Source organism: Chiloscyllium plagiosum, chromosome 22, assembly GCF_004010195.1.
Source record: "Chiloscyllium plagiosum isolate BGI_BamShark_2017 chromosome 22, ASM401019v2, whole genome shotgun sequence".
Lineage (NCBI taxonomy): Eukaryota > Metazoa > Chordata > Chondrichthyes > Orectolobiformes > Hemiscylliidae > Chiloscyllium > Chiloscyllium plagiosum.
Genome location: NC_057731.1, coordinates 55,907,622 through 55,923,572, shown reverse-complemented (window position 1 = coordinate 55,923,572; position 15,951 = coordinate 55,907,622).

Here is a 15,951-nt window from a genome sequence, read left to right as displayed (position 1 = left end):
ATTGACAGGATGCAGAGATGGGTTGAGAGGTGGCAGATGAGTTCAACCTGGATAAATGCAAAGTGATGCATTTTGGAAGGTCAAATTTGAAAGCTGAGTACAGGATTAAGGATAGCATTCTTGGCAGTGTGGAGGAACAGAGGGATCTTGGTGTGCCGGTACATAGATCCCTTAAAATCGCTACCCAAGTGGAGAGGGTTGTTAAGAAAGCATATGGTGTTTTGGCTTTCATTAACAGGCGGATTGAGTTTATGAGCCATAAGATCTTGTTGCAACTCTATAAAACTTTGGTTAGACCGCACTTGGAATACTGTGTCCAGTTCTGGTCGCCCTATTATAGGAAAGATGTGGATGCTTTGGAGAAGGTTCAGAGGAGGTTTACCAGGATGCTGCCTGGACTGGAAGGCTTATCTTACAAAGAGAGGTTGACTAAGCTTGGATTTTTGTCATTGGAAAAAAGAAGGAAGAGAGGGGACCTAATTGAGGTATACAAGATAATGAGAGGCATAGATAGAGTTGATAGCCAGAGACTTTTTCCCAGGGCAGAAATTGTTAACACGAGGGGTCATAGTTTTAAGCTGTTTGGCGGAAAGTATAGAGGGGATGTCAGAGGTGGGTTCTTTACGCAGAGAGTTGTGAGAGCATGGAATGCGTTGCCAGCAGCAGTTGTGGAAGCGAGGTCATTGGGGATATTTAAGAGACTGTTGAACATGCATATGGTCACAGAAATATGAGGGTTCATACATTAGGTTTACAGTTTGTGCGAAGATTTGTTAGGTTTACCTTACATGAGGATCAATGGTCGGCACAACATCGTGGGCTGAAGGGCCTGTTCTGTGCTGTACTGTTCTATGTTCTTAATAAGCCAGTAGCAAGGTTTATTTTAAAACTGAAAAGAATAAAAGAACTCCTCACATAACAATTATAACATCAAACACAGATTGACTAGTTAAAGACTCCCAACTTCATAATGGAATGCTCACTCAATAATGAGGGAACAATGTAAAATTATTTAACACTATGTAAAAATGGGAGAAGCCGATACAGAGGGATAACAGCCACATTGCAAAGAAGGGGAGAATGGCCTCAATATAGAGGTCATCGGTTTCAAAGTCAACCAACATCCAGTCTCCCTGCCTCCCTCACCTGACTTACAAAATAGAACATAGAACATTACAGCATAGTACAGGTCCTTCTGCCCTCAATGTTGTGCTGACCTGTGAAACCAATCTGAAGCCTATCTATCCTATACTATTCAATTCTCGACCATGCGCCTATCCAGTGTCCATTTAAATGCCCTTAAAGTTGGCAAGTCTACTACTGTTGCAGGCAGTGCGTTTCATGCCCCGACTACTCTTTGAGTAACGAAACTACCTCTGACATCTGTCCTATATCTATCACCCCTCAATTTAAAGCTATGTCCCCTCATGCTAGCCATCACCATCCGAGGAAAAAGGCTCTCACTCTCCACCCTATCTAACCCTCTGATTATCTTCTATGTCTCAATTAAGTCACCTCTCAACCTTCTTCTCTCGAACGAAAATAGCCTCAAGTCCCTCAGCCTTTTCTCATAAGACTTTCTGTCCATACCAGGCAGCATTCTATTACATTTCTGAACCTTTTCCAAAGTTTCCACACCCTTCATCTCATGCGGTGACTAGAACTTAATGCAATACTCCAAGTGCGGCCGCACCAGAATTTTGTACAGCTGCAGCATGACCTCATGGTTCCAAAACTCAATCTCTCTACGAATTAAAGCTAACACACTGTATGCCTTCTTAATAAGACTATCAAACCCTAGCTGGCAATTTTCAGGGATCTATGTGCATGGACACCAAGATCTATCTGCTCATCCACACTGCCAAGAATCTTATCATTAGCCCAATACTCTTTGTTCCTGTTGCTGCTTCCAAATTGAATCACCTCACATTTTTCCACATTAAACTCGATTTGTCTCCTCTCAGCCCAGCTCTGCAGCCTACCTATGTCCCTCTGTAACCTACAACATCCTTCAACACTATCCAGAACTCCATCAACTTTAGTGTCATCCGCAAATTTACTAACCCATCCTTCTATGCCCTCATCCAGATCATTTATAAAAATGACAAGCAGCAATTGACCCAAAACAGATCCTAGCAGTACACCACTGGTAACTGAACTCCAGGATGAACATTTCCCATCAACCACCATTCTTTCAGCTAGCCAATTTCTGATCCAAACCGCTAAATCACCCTCAATCCCACACCTCTGTATTTTGTGCAGTAGCCCACCGTGGGGAACCTTATCAAATGCCTTACTGAAATCCATATATACCACATCAACTGCTTTACCCTCATCCACCTGTTTGATAACCTTCTCAATGAACTCAATAAGGTTTGTGAGGCATGACCTATCCATCACAAAACAGTGTTGACTGTCCCTAATCAACTTATTCCTTTCTAGATGATTATAAATCCTATCTCTTATAAACTTTTCCAACACTTCACCCACAACCAAAGTAAGGCTCACTGGTCTATAATTACCAGGGTTATCACTACTCCCCTTCTTGAACAAGGGAACAACATTTGCTATCCTCCAGTCTTCTGGCACTATTCCTGCAGACAATGACGACATAAAGATCAAAGCCAAAGGCTCTATAATCTCCTCCCTGGCTTCCCAGAGAACCCTAGGATAAATCCCATCTGGCCCAGGGGGATTTATTTATTTTTACAGTTTCCAGAATTGTTAACACCTCCTTCTTGTGAACCTCAATCTCATCCAGTCTAGTAGCTTGCATCTCAGTATTTTCCTTGACTACATTGTCTTTGTCCAGTGTGAATACTGATGAAAAATATTTATTTAAGGCTTCTCCCATCTCCTCAGACCCTACACACAACTTCCCACTACTATCCTTGAGTGGCCCTAATCATACTCTGGGCATTCTTTTATTCCTGATATACCTATAGAAAGCTTTAGGGTTTTCCTTGATCCTATCATCCAACAACTTCTCATATCCTCTTCTGACTCTTCTTAACTCTTTCTTTAGGTCTTTACTGGCTAACCTGTAACTCTCAAGTGTTCTAACTGAGCTATTACATCTCATCCTAACATAAGCCTTCTTTTCCTCTTGACAAGAAATTCAACTTCCTTAGTAAACCACGGCTCTTGCACTTGATAACATTCTCCCTGTCTGACAGGTACATACTTATCAAGGACCCGCAGTAGCTGTTCCTTGAATAAGCTCCACATTTCAACAGTGCGCATGCCCTGCAGTTTCCTTACCCATTTTATGCATCCTAAATCTTGCCTAATCACATCATAATCACCTTTCCCCCAGCCATAATTCTTGCCCTACGGGATATACCTACCCCTTTCCATCACAAAAGTAAACATAACCAAATTTTGGTCACTATCATCAAAGTGCTCACCTACCTCCAAATCAAGCACCTGGCCGGGTTCATTACCCAGTATCAGATCCAATATGGCCTCATCCTCTTGTTGACCTAATCTGTCTATCTTCCTCCTCACCTATCTGCTCCATCTTTCCCACTGACCAATTGCAATAACACCCTACCTGCATCCACCTATCACCAACCCACTTACCTTTCTCTGCAGCCCCACCTCCCCCCATTTATTTCTGGGCTCCCTTCCCCCTCCCCAGTGCTGGTGAAGTGCCCTGACTTGAAATGTTGACTATCCTCTGATAGTCTGATGCTGTCTGACCTGTTGTGTTTCACCTGCTCCATATTTTATTGGCAATATCAGAATACGACCTTTCAGTAAGTCTTCAGAAATATTACTTGGATAAACTGCAGAATTGGGCTGAGAGGTGGGAAAATAGTGTTCAATGTAGCTAAATGTGAGGTGATTCACTTTGTGAAGAATAACAGGAAGGCAGAATACTGTGTCAAAAGAAAAATTCTTGGTCATGTGGATGTGCAGAGGGATCTTGGTGTACATGTACATCGATCTCTGAAAGTTGCCACCCAGTTTGATAATGCTGTTAAGAATGCATACGGTGTGTTAGGTTTCATTGGTAGAGAGATTGAGTTCTGGAGCCACAATACCATGCTGCAACTATACAAAACGCTGGTGCGGCCACATTTGGAATATTGTGTACAGTTCTGGTCATCATATTTCAGGAAGGATGTGGAAGCATTGGAAAAGGTACAGAGGAGATTGACCAGGATGTTGCCTGGTCTGGAGGGAAATCTTAAGAGGAAAGGCTGAGAGACTTGGGTCTGTTCTCATTGGAAAGAAGAAGGCTAAGAGGGGATTTGATAGAGAAATACAAGATGATCAGAGGATTAGATCAGATAGATGTCATCTTGTACGAGGGGGCATAACTACAAATTGAGTGGTGATAGATTTAAGACAGATGTCAGAGGCAAGTTCTTTACTCAGAGAGTGGTAAGGATGTGGAATGCCCTACCTGCCAACGTGGTTAATTCAGCCACATTAGAGAGACTTAAACAATCCTTGGACAAGCACATGGATGATGATGGGATAGTGTAGGGGGACGAGCTGAGAATAGTTCACAGGTCGGTGCAGCATCAAGGGCCGAAGGGCCTGTTCTGCGCTGTATTGTTCTATGTTCTATGTTTTAAACATCCAAGTAATATTTTGCAAGAAATATTTTCTACAACTGCAGTATATTACTTACTCAGAGTTTGCAAGTTAATCTTTAAATGTTGCTGGATATGCTATTCGTGGGTATTCTTGAACAGTTATAAATAATGACAAATTGGATTGTACAAGATTTGCTCTTTACATTTTTGAGTAGAGCAGTTTACTTCTCTCTTTAGAGTAGATACTGAAACAAACTTTGTTTTCTTATGTAATTTTTAACTAGGTAAGTATAAATTCTGAAGAGGAAAATTGCAGCCATTTAAACTGTCTGGGATGTTTTTAGCATAACTAAGGTTTATTAAAATTAGCAGGCTGTGTGGAGGAAGATAACATTCTCACTTTCTTTCCATGTGAATCCTGCAGATGCCAGACGCAGTGCTTGTGGGAAATTATAAACTTGAACTGAATGGGCAGAGGCATCAGTAACAGAATTCCAGAGACTAAAAATACTCCAAAAGAAATTTCTCTTCATTTTAGTCTTTAAAAGAGGACATCTTATTCTCTAACTGTGTCCTCGCATTCTAATCTCCCCCATGACAGGAAACAGCCTCTTATCCACTTCCTGCATTTTTATATATACTTTAATAAGATCACCTCATATTTCTCTAAATTCTAATGGGCACAGGCACAACATGTCTCACTTTTCCTTCCAGGATAATCCCCTAATCCCAGCAATGAAGCAGATGAACTGTTTCTAATGTAATTATATCCTTTTACAACTGCAAGAATGGAAATATTGGATGGTTACTTGGATAATAATGGTGTGCAGAAATGTGGGGATATGGCAAGAGATTGGCACAAGATGATAGAACCAGAGTAGGCACAATGGACTGAATGGTCTCCTTCTGTGCCATAACAATTCTGGGTATGTACACGGTACCCCAGATATAGTGTTACCAAGGCAGCTGCAGTAAAATTTCCCTACTTTGATACTCCATTCTCCTTCCAATAAACACTAGGATTCCATGTGCCTTTTGTTATCACTTCCTGTACCTGTGTTATGAACAGAGTACTTCATTGGATGTAAAGTCCTGTAGTCATGACCAGCATTGTGTAAACACGTGATTTTTCTTTTGATAACAAGCCAGGTTTCACAGAGGTGCTGATAACACTTTGCTGTAATTAACCAGCATCTATCTCAAGCCCTCCACTGATTCCAAGGAGCCTCACTGTTTGAAGGTATCCAGTCATGAACAAGCAGAAGTCTATTCCAACTGTTTGGAAATGGAAACTATTGTCTTCAATCCCTAGCACAATCTCCATTCCTCAACCAATTACTGGATCCACTTTCCTGGCACCGATCTAAGATTGGACCAGATTGTTTGCAGCCCACTGTTATATTTTATGTTGGTCTGACCTTTCAATTACATGTCTGCTTCAGCACTACATTCATCTAGTTCCTCCTCCTCTGTTATGATCCCCAAGACATTGCCTGACTCCATGCTGTGTCAGCTTGCACAGTTCTGAAACTCTCACCCACGCTCCTGTTACTTGTGGAATATTCCAATTTTCTTCTGTCTAGCCTCTGATCTCCTACCTCATATGACAGTGCCCTGCCTGAACTCTCGCTACATTCTACTTAGCTGTCACCCTTCAGTTCACATGACTCCCGGTGAGGGGATATTTAAATTTCGTGGCCCTGTTTGTCTCAAATTCTAACCTTATTGTGCTGAAGAAACCTCTTTTATTGCTCTCAATTTCAATTTCTGTGCTTCTGTTATTTTAATCACTCTGCTATTAGCAGTCTACAAGTACTTAACCTCCAATACACTGAGCTCTCTCCCTTTTGGCTTCTGATCAGTTTCTGTTTATTTATTTTTTCTTCTTTCTTCTTGGTTATTTATTGAACTGTAGTTTTTATAGGGTTTTTTGTTTCTTTTTTGTGTTTCTGTAGTCTGTGGAGTAGAGTAGTAGTTTGTTTTCTATTATTGCTATTATATTATAAAGTTGTCATACTATTTTGTATTGGTTTGTAATTTTTCAAAAAACCTAAAATCTTTTTTTAAATAAAAATATTTATTAAAAAACCCACCACTTTGTCCAAGCTTCTGGTATTTGTCCTGTTATCTCCTTCAATGTCCCGCTATCATATATTGCTGGCTAACAATCATGTAAAGGCTCTGGAGGCATACGTTTACAAATGTTTTATAATTGCAAACCGTGGTTATTATTTCTGTTTCAAGCAGTTGCTTTACATCTTCAGTCACAACAGGGTTCATAAACTGACAAAGAATTGAAAGACTGGTTCTGTACTGCAACCTTCTGTGCAATATGCTTTAATATTTTATGCATTCCTCTCTTCATTCAAAGAAAACGTAATTGCAAGCATTCAAATTGAAATGAATCTGTCAGGAATGGTGTTTTGTGCGCTAATTATGGGACAATTATTGCCCCCTCAAGATAATCTTCAAAGGAAATCTGCAGAATATGAATGCTCCTGTTGGAAATAAGTCTTCACAGCTGTTAAGTATTCACATTTCATAGCTCAAACAATAAAAGACAATTCACTGTCTACTGAGACCTTTACTAAAGGTAATCTTCTCAAAGTTCTGCACAAGAACTCACTTTCTAAAGTAATGCACTATTGTGTGAGAAAGCTGTTAAATTGATCCTTTTATACTGCCCACAAGGAATGCCTTTGAAGGGAATTTGCCTTTTGGATTTTCTTGTAAACAAGACTGAAGATTCAGTGCGTACACAGGGGCCATTCCAAATGGGTGAGGGTGGAAAAGAACAATCACTTGAAACTATTAAACTTTCATTTCTCCCAGAACTGAAGATCATCCTTTTGTAGATAGTATTAATTTAAACTGCCTGATTATTCTGAATGTCTTTCAGAGGTTGAAGGGCCAGAGCGATCATGTTAAAGACACTAGCTTTTGTGGGGAACAAGGTGTTGCCCAAGTACCACCAGAACATTACCTGCCCCACCAGGGGTCCGAACATTTTAGACCACTGCTACACCCACTGTGAAAGATGCCTACCGCACCAGCCCCCACCCTCACTTCGGGAACTCTGACCAGAATGCTGTGTTTCTTCTCCCGGTTTACAGGCAAAAGCTCAACCAGGAACCCCCCCCCCCCCCACCCCCCTCGTGGATACAGGCCCAGTGCTGGTCAGTGGAGGCAGAGGATCAACTCTGGTGCTGTCTGGAATGGGCTGATTGGGCCATGTTCAAACAGGCCACAGGTATCTTGGACAGGTACATCAACACTGTCACAGACTTTATCAGCAAGTGTGTGGAGGACTGCGTACTGAGGGAGTCAATGCGGGTGTTCCCCAACAGGAAACTGTGGATGAACCAGGACATACAGAACCTGCTAAAAACCAGGCGTGAGGCCTTCAGATCAGGAGACCCACTCAAATATAAGGAATCCAAGTATGACCTTCACAGAGCCATTAAGACAGCCAAGGACCGATGTCAATCCAAACTAGAGACCCAGACAGACACCCGGCGACAATGGCTAGGACTGAATGACATCACAGGTTCTAAAAAGAGACAGTGCAAGATAGCAGATGATGACACATTGCTCCCAGATCATCTCAACACCTTCTATGCTCGCTTTGAGCAGAACTTCGGCGGAGAGGTAACACCTATTCCGACAAGTCCTGACGAACCTATCCCAACAGTCACTGCATCAGAGGTCAGATCAGTTTTCCATCGTGGGGATCCAAGGAAAGTGATGGGACCAGACGGAGTACCAGGCCGTACACTCAGAGCATGTGCAGATCAACTGGCAGAGGTCTTCTCGGACATCTTCACCCTCTCCCTGTAGAAGGCCACTGTCCCTGCCTGTTTCAAGACACCAACATCATCCCTGTGCCTAAGAAGAGTCATGCAGCATGTCTCAATGACTACCGCTCAGTGGCCCTAATTTCGGTGGTCATGAAGTGGTTTGAAAGGCTGGTCATGGCATTAATTAGCTCCCCCCACTACTCTAGACCCACTCCAATTTGCCTATTGGACCAACAGATCCACGTTAGATGTCATATCACTCGCGCTTCACTCCTCCCTAGAACATCTTGACATCAAGAACATTTACGTAATGATCCTACTCATTGACTTCAACACAATTATCCCCTTGAGACTGGTTACTAAACTTAGTGATCTCGGACTAAGCCCCACTCTCTGCAACTGGATCCTCAGTTTCCTGACCCACAGGCCACAATCAGTGAAGATTGGGGACAATATTTCATCCTCATTAACACTCAACACTGAAGCCCCTCCCAGGGGTATGTACTCAGCCCTCTACCCATGTATACCCATAACTGCATCACCAAATATCAGACTAATGCCATTTACAAGTTTGCTGATGACACCACCATAGTTGGTCGATTCTCAGATGGCAACGAAACAGACTACAGGCGGGAGGTGGAAGACCTGAAAAAATGGTGCACTAAGAATAACCTAGCTCTCAATGCCAGCAAAACCAAGGAACTCATTATTGACTTTCGGTGGGATGTTACTCATGCCCCCTTCACATTAACAGCACAGAGGTGGAACGAGTGGAGAGTGTCAAACTCCTGGGAGGGGTCATCAACAACAAGCTTTCTTGGATTCTTGATGTGGATGCACTGGTTACAAAGGCCTAATGATGTCTCTTTTTCCTCAGGCAGCTGAGGAAATTTGGCATGACGGTGAATCCCCTTGCCAACTTTTATAGGTGCACCATCGAGACTGTTCTGTCTGGATGTATCACTACCTGGTACGGCAACTGTACCATTCAAGAACAGAGACGGTTACAAGGAGTGGTGAACTCGGCCCAGACAATCACAGAGGCCAACCTCCCATCTATAGAATCCATCTCCCAGGCCCGCTGTCAAGGAAAGGCCGCCAGCATTCTCAAAGATCCATCCCACCCTGGCAATGTTTTTCTACAGCCGCTACCATCGGGGAGAAGGTACAGAAGCCTGAACACACACACCAGCCGGTTTCAAAATAGTTTCTACCCTACTGTTGTTAGAATACTGAATGGACTCACAAACTCTTAACATTCGTTTGTACCTGTGTTTTTGTTTTTGCTGCTGTTTACCTATTATTTACTATCTATGTTACTTAAATCTGTGATCTGCCTGTATTGCTCACAAGACAAAGCTTTTCCCTGTGCCTCAGTACACGTGACAATAAATTTAATTCATTCCAATTCAATTCATAACCATTAAGAAAAGATCAGTACTTGTTATTCACTTCTTCCACATGAAGTGGTCAGTGTAGATTAGATTACATTACAGTGTGGAAACAGGCCCTTCAGCCCAACAAGTCCATACTGACCCGCCGAAGCGTAACCCACCCAGACCCATTCTCCTACATTTACCCCTTCACCTAACACTACAGGCAATTTAGCATGGCCAATTCACCCTGAACTGCACATCTTTGGACTGTGGGAGGAAACCGGAGCACCCGGAGGAAACCCACACAGACACGGGGAGAATGTGCAAACTCCACACAGAGAGTCGCCTGAGGCGGGAATTGAACCCAGGTCTCTGGTGCTGTGAGGCAGCAGTGCTAACCACTGTGCCACCGTGCCGCCCACAAATCCATTAACCATGACAGTGTGCCAGGCTGGCATCCTATCTGAATGATCTTGGCTGAGCCTAAACATCAAGTGGCAGCTACTCAATAACAGTCAAAAATGTAGGTTTTAGCAAAACCTTGGCATTAAACCTGAGACTTTCCTGGATCTGAGTCGTTATAATTCTGATGTTTTTGAAGAAACTTGATGACTGAGTCCTATTGGGGTCTGAATGATGTGAAAAATGGTGAGATTTATGGCTGAATCAAATGAGAAATCCAATGAGGTGCATCTCAAAGTCAAGTTTGTTTCATGTCATCTTTAATGCTTTTCACATTCGAGCTGCTAAGAGTCTTGTGAGGCAGCTGTGAGTTGTCAGTTAAAGGGGTTTATTGCTTGTTAAATGCCTTGTTATGGCCCAACTCTACAAGAATACCAGAGTGGGTACCTGGTGAATTCAGCCATAGGGGTGGGATGGGTCATTAATGCGGTGAGTTTGGTAAGATATGGTGAGAAAACGCATTAGCCCTCATGGAAGAAATCTGCTCAAAACTTGACACAGTTTAGGCTTAGCCAAAAAAAAAAGTTACTTTCAAACAACTGCTTGATAATTTGGAGCAGCTAAACAAATCAAGACTCAGCTATTATCAAAGGTAAGCACATCAGCTCTTCAGGCATCACTGCATCATTTCCAGAAATGTTTTCAAGCCAGGAATTTATGAAGTTACATTTGAAAAGATCTTAGGAATTTTCCCTACGAACATCTGCACCCTCTTTTCTTAGTGGTTAGGAACGAAAAATTGGTATGCCTGGCTTTTGAATTTGTTATGGGCAATTGATTTTAAATAATTTACGCAATTCTTTCATGGAGGTGTTACATTTAACTATACAATAGAGTGACTAAAGAAAGGAAATAAAAGTAGAAATAGCAATGCTAGATAGGAAAATATTACATGTTTATCAATACTGCAGAAACCTTGTAGATGAGAGTATTCATTCAAGGGAAATATTAACTATAACAATCTACATCATCAATAATTAGGCAAGGACATTTTGTGGTGAGCTGGAGTCTGTAGCCCAGAATGGGCCATTGGGCCCAATAGTTCAGTGACAGTGTTTCTAACAAGCCCCCTCGTTCCACTTTTCATCGAACATATAGATATTTTTCATCATGACGGTGGTTAATTCACTTTCCCTTCAATTCATCTACAAGATGCACTTTGCCTATGCCTTGTGATGCTGAGTTCCCCATTCCAACCACTCTCTGCATAAAAACAATTTCTGGTTGCATTTTTAAAATGTCTGTCTTTTTTGGAGACACTGGTGTTGGACTGGGGTGCATGAGGTCAGAAGTCACACGACACCAGATTATAGGCCACAGGTTTATTTGAAATCAAAAGCTTTCAAAGCACTGCCCTTTGTGAGGTGATGAAGGAGCAGCACTTTGAAAGGTTGTGATTTCAAATAAATCTGTTGAAGTATAACCTGGTGTCGTGTGACTTCTGACCTTGTATTTACAGCCCATAGTTTGGGTCCCCTCACAAATAAAAACATCTTTTTCACATCCAACCCATCAAATATTTTCAAAATCAGGAAAGTCTCTATCAGTTCATTTTGAACTATCCTGTGGCACCAAATTGGAAAGGAATGAGTCAGGATTCTAAATTGTTCTAGATTAAAGCTCATTTATACTCCTATCATTTCCTACAGGTGGCTGGGTATTGCATACAGCAACAAAATGCTTTCAAGAAAAATATTTGTGTTAAAAATACCTTCATTGCTGAAGCACTTTAAAGTTACTCTCCAGTTTCATGAGGTAACCTCTGTAACCATTTTCCTTTTTAAATTTGCTCCCAAGAGGGCAGTTCACCAACTTGAACCAGAGGTGGTGAATTTGCAAGTGGGTCACAAAATAAAGCTGGTTTTTGTTGTCAGAAAAGACAGACTGTAAGTAAACTGAAGCTCAGCCATCAGCAGTGGGACCTTGTGCTTCTTGTCAGACAGAAAGTGAGCTCTTGCAATGTAAGAAATGACCTCCATTCCATTTGATTACCTTCGTGCCCCTCCTTGCTGTTGAGCAGGAACGGTAAAATGATGCGCGCTAAGTAAATTGTTCCTAAGTGACAGTACTCAGCATTGTGCAATTGTAATAAATCACCAACTGTCAGTGGCAGGAAATTAGCAATCTGCACTGATAAGTATTCTAGACTGACTGAGATGGAATACTGAGTGGATGCAGGATGACCAAGATGACACTGAATGTTTAAAACCTACATTTAGATAAAGATCATCATTTAAAAGAGCTTGATGCATTAGAATGAGAAATGAGAATTAGATCAGAATGCTGAGGTTGAAAGGTAAGTTTCTTAACAAATGCTTTACAGGAGGTAGCGAGTGACTGCAGGAAATGCTCTGGAGTGAAAATTCCAGCAACCAGAGCCGAACTGAGTTAGATGGGTGCAGTGGATGGATACTGTGGCAAGTGGCAGCTAGGATGAAGAAATTCCCCTTCTGCCTGAATCGGCCACAATGTGGATCTCTCAAACCAAATTTGTGTTTGCAATAAATGTAAATGTTGCAGGTGAGCTGTATGTAGCAATCTTCTTCTTCGGAGTGTAGGTCACTGACAGTGGGATAATTGGAGAGGGACTCTCTAGGTCACATGCCCAACAACCATCATCTACATCCAATCTAAACATTGATCCTTTTGAAGACATAAACTAACACCAAGAATGTTAGAGAAACACAGCATGTCTGGCAGCATGTGGAGAGAGAAAGGAACAGAGTTGACGTTTTCACGTCTGCTAGAGTACTATGAAGAATCGTACTGAACTTGAAATGTTAACTCTATTTCTCTCCCAAAAGAAGATGCCAAACCTGGTGACTTTCTCCTGCACTTTCCGGTTCTGCATCAGATCGATATTTTGTTTTTATTTAAGAAGACAGAGGCTAGTAACAGAAAGGAAAATGTTTTATCTGAAATAGAACAGAATACTTTCTTGAATGTGGAGCAAGCAGGGGCAGGAGTACATTACAGCTGTGAGTAATCATTGCTCATTGTTGTCCCTCACCTCACCCACATACCATGACTTGTCTAAAGGCCTCAGCTGCATTTCGTTTGGCTAATCCCACAGCACCGCAGCAAACCAGTACTGTATCATGAAAGGAAATAGGTATGGTAAAAGAGCTACTTGTAGGAGTAGTCTTAACAATAGCTGTACCGACAAAGTGTAAAGGAAGAAATAAATGCACTTCTATTTCTTTTCCTCTGAGCCAGGAGGTCCAGGTTCAAATCCTATCTGTTCCAGGGGTGTATAAGAACATCTCTTAACAGTCTAGATTAGAGTGGTGCTGGAAAAGCACAGCAGGTCAGGCAGCATCTGAGGAACAGGAACATCGATGTTTCAGGCAAAAGCCCTTCATCAGGAATGCTTTGCCCAAAAAGTCGATTTCCCTGCTTCTCGGCTGCTACCTGACCTGCTGTGCTTTTCCAGCACCACTCTAATCTAGACTCTGGGTTCCAGCATTTGCAGTCCTCACTTTTGCCTAGTTCATCTCTTAACAGGTTAATTCAAAAGTAACTAGCAGAAAAGTATTGCAATTATCATAGTGACTTTAATCCATGTGTAGATCAGGCAAATCCTATTGGCAAAGTTAGCCTGGAGCTGAAGAAGGGCTTATGCCCGAAACATCGATTCTCCAGTTTCTTGGATGCTGCCTGACCTGCTGCGCTTTTCCAGCAACACATTTTCAGCTCTGATCTCCAGCATCTGCAGCCCTCACTTTCTCTCAAAGTTAGCATGGAGAATGGGTTAGTGTGTTTAGGACAATTTCCTAACAGTATATTCTGGGGGCCAACCAAATAACTATGATTTTGTCTGCGGCCTCATTAGGAATACTCACTGCACTTGGTCTCCACAGCTCTGATTTAGGAGAGATACAAATATCTGAGCAATGACATGTGAAACATGACACCATGGGCTACATCAAGGTTCTGCTGGCCACGGATAAAATATCCAAGCTGTGCAGAGATTTGATGGAGATGTTAAGATCAAGAGGGGTCTAGACAGGCCAGATGGAAAGAATCTGTTTCACAAATCACAAATTTACTCAAAAATAAGCAACAAACTGCAGATTCTGAGGGTCTGAAACATAAACAGAAACTGCTGGAGAAACTTGAAAGGTCTGGTCGCATTCACACAGAGAGAAGCAGAGTTAATGTTTCAAATCTAATGACCCTTCATCAGAATGGATTTAAGATGTCTATCAAAATAAGCAAAGGCAACTTGAAGAAAAATCTTTCTATTGGCAAGTCATTAAAATCTGGAATGCATTACCAGAGTATAGTCAAGGAAAATTAAACTATTACTTTGGGGAAGGCGCGGTGGCACAGTGGTTAGCACTGCTGCCTCACAGTGCCAGAGACCCGGGTTCAATTCCTGCCTCAGGCGACTCTCTGTGTGGAGTTTGCACATTCTCCCTGTGTCTGCGTGGGTTTCCTCCGGGTGCTCCGGTTTCCTCCCACAGTCCAAAAATGTGCAGGTTAGGTGAATTGGCCATGCTAAATTGCCCGTAGTGTTAGGTAAAGGGGTAAATGTAGGAGAATGGGTCTGGGTGGATTACGCTTCGGCAGGTCGTTGTGGACTTGTTGGGCCGAAGGGCCTGTTTCCACACTGTAAGTAATCTAATCTAAAAGTAATCTAATCTAAAAAAAAGTGGATAAGTACCCAAAAGGGGAGTGGGTTTCGACCAAAAACAAAATTCCTGCAGAGAGCTAGCATGGACTGAATGGGCTGCAACCATTCTGTGATTCTTTTCCAGGATGATGAAAAACAACGATAATACTTTCAAGGCTGAAGAATTTGAATGCATTTCTGTTTGTCGAATAATTTGTACTGTTTTTATTCAAAATTAGCAGTAATTTCATGCTGAGTTCCTCAAATTGACTCAGTTAATTGTGTAAAATAATATAATTGAATAATTTACCTGAGGGTGAATATAAAGTTCTATGTCTATGACTCATGGATACTGTAAATTATTTATCTTAATCATCATTTTGGCAATTAGTAGTGAGGCAACAAGTTATCACAGATATTGTTCATTTATGTTAGTGTTATATGGACGGGACATTGATACTAAGCAAATGTGAACAATTTTATTGACTAGCTGTTGGAATCTTGGTCGTCTGGGGCTATGTGCAATAACACTTACCAGGGGAAAGCAGTGGGGCATAGGGCTCTGGCACAGAGTCTGTCCCTGCTGCTCAGAAGGGAAGCGGGAAGAGGAGCAGAGCAGTAGTCATTGGGGACTCCATAGTTAGGGGGTCAGATAGGATGTTCTGTGGGGACGAGAGAGACTCATGGATGGTATGTTGCCTCCCAGGTGCCAGGGTTGTGATGTCTCTGACCGTGTTTTTGGAATCCTTAAGGGGGAGGGGGAGCACCCCCAAGTCATCGTCCACATAGGCACCAACAACAAAGGTAGGAAGAGAGATGGGGATTTAAGGCAGAAATTCAGGGAGCTAGGATGGAAACTTAGAGCTAGGACAAACAGAGTTGTTGTCTCTGGTTTGTTGCCCGTGCCACGTACTAGTGAGGCAAGGAATAGGGAGAGAAAGGAGTTGAACACGTGGCTACAGGGATGGTGCAGGAGGGAGGGTTTTGGATTCTTGGATAATTGGGGCTCTTTCTGGGGTAGGTGGGACCTCTACAAGCAGGATGGTCTTCATCTGAACCAGAGGGGTACCAATATCCTGGGGGGGAAATTCGCTAAGGCTATTGGGGTGGGTTTAAACTAATCCAGCAGGAGGATGGGAACCAAAATTGTAGTT